Source organism: Beta vulgaris, chromosome 6 (genome assembly GCF_026745355.1).
Source record: "Beta vulgaris subsp. vulgaris cultivar EL10 chromosome 6, EL10.2, whole genome shotgun sequence".
Classification (NCBI taxonomy): Eukaryota; Viridiplantae; Streptophyta; class Magnoliopsida; order Caryophyllales; family Amaranthaceae; genus Beta; species Beta vulgaris.
Genome location: NC_079207.1, coordinates 49,881,850 through 49,883,873, shown reverse-complemented (window position 1 = coordinate 49,883,873; position 2,024 = coordinate 49,881,850).

Below are 2,024 nucleotides of genomic sequence, written 5' to 3'. Positions count from 1 at the left end.
ATTCAGACTGGACGATGTCGCAGATTATTTATTAATGACAATATGGTGTCTTAAATCAAAAACTTTAAGATAAGTGGGAAAAAAGATTATAGGTATTGACTTGTACTCTGAAAATGATCTTCTAAATCTTTTTAAATTTTCTAAGTAGTATTTAATAATATGAGTTATTCATCAATGTAATCCTCGACTCTAAGAGATTACATATTTATAAATATATAATTGGATACAAAATATATGATACAATCTTATTTTTGAAATTTAGGTTAACGTGTAAAAATATAATTGATGTAATCAAATGGTGTATAATTATGAAGATTATAAAATTTTGAATTTTTTTAAGAGAACGTATTGTGTCAGACTCGTCCGACACAACACTCTCGTCGGACAACAATATAAAACCACGTGCGCAGCAAAATTTATAACGGCCGGAAAAAATAAAAACAAAAAAAACAAAACCAACAGCTTCATCCGCCATTGTTCAACGGGAAATTGACGTACACATCCGCTTTCTCCCTGCAAGTAAATCTCATTTCGACATTCCACTTCTCAATCTAGGTAAAGAAAGAATGTCAACTGAAGATTCGAACTCACAAATCGAAAGTTCATTAAAAATTGAACTAACGAATGAAAAAGGTAACACATATCTCACATTAATCAACAAGTTTCACACAGTAACTCAACTTATAAATTCATATCAAAAATTGTTTGATACAGATAGCAGATCAGGAAAAAAAAAGAAATTAGCAGGAGAATCAGCTGGAAAAGATGACAAAGAAACAGGTGCAACAAAAATAATTTTCAATTGCATTTACTCATTTTCAGTTAGCATTTACATTGTCTCAATTAGTATGTCTAAATTTTCATTTACAAAAGTCTATTTTTCAGTTAGTCTTCATATTAGCATTTACATTGTCTCAATTACATCTTTTTCCAGTTAACGTTACTTCTCTTTTCAGTTAGACTTATTTATTTTTCAGTTAGCCTTATTTATTTTTCAGTTAGACTTATTCTGTTTTCAGTTGGTCTTCATATGATTTCATTTAGTATATCCAATGAGACTAAAAAATTTCAGTTAGACTTCTATATTTTTCAGTTAGACTTATTTATTATTCAGTTAGACTTATTTAGTTTTCAGTTCGTCTTCATATGATTTCATTTAGTACAACCAATGAGACTAAAAATGTTCATTTAGACTTCTATATTTTTCAGACTTATTTAGTTTTCAGTTCGTCTTCATATGATTTCATTTAGTATATCCAATGAGACTAAAAAATTTCAGTTAGACTTCTATATTTTTCAGTTAGACTTATTTATTATTCAGTTAGACTTATTTAGTTTTCAGTTCGTCTTCATATGATTTCATTTAGTACAACCAATGAGACTAAAAATTTTCAGTTAGACTTCTATATTTTTCAGACTTATTTAGTTTTCAGTTCGTCTTCATATGATTTCATTTAGTATAACTAATGAGACTAAAAATTTTCAGTTAGACTTCTATATTTTTCAGTTAGACTTATTTATTATTCAGTTAGACTTATTTAGTTTTCAGTTCGTCTTCATATGATTTCATTTAGTACAACCAATGAGACTAAAAATTTTCAGTTAGACTTCTATATTTTTCAGTTAGACTTATTTAGTTTTCAGTTTGTCTTCATATGATTTCATTTAGTATAACCAATGATACTTTAAATTTTCAGTTAGACAACTATATTTTTCAGTTAGACTTATTTAGTTTTCAGTTCGTCTTCATATGATTTCATTTAGTGTAACCAATGAGACTAAAAATTTCCAATTATTCTTTATTTTTCAGTTGGTCTACTTACTATTTCGTTTAGTCTAATGATTCTTTTACTTCATTCTATCCCAATTAAACTAAAAAATTTCAGTTAGACTTCTTTATTTCTCAGTTAGACTTCTTTATTTTTCACTTGATCTTCTTATTATTTCATTTAGTATAATGATTCTTTCATTTCATTCTTTCAGTTAGGATTTACATTGTTTCAGTTAGTATATCTAAAATTTTC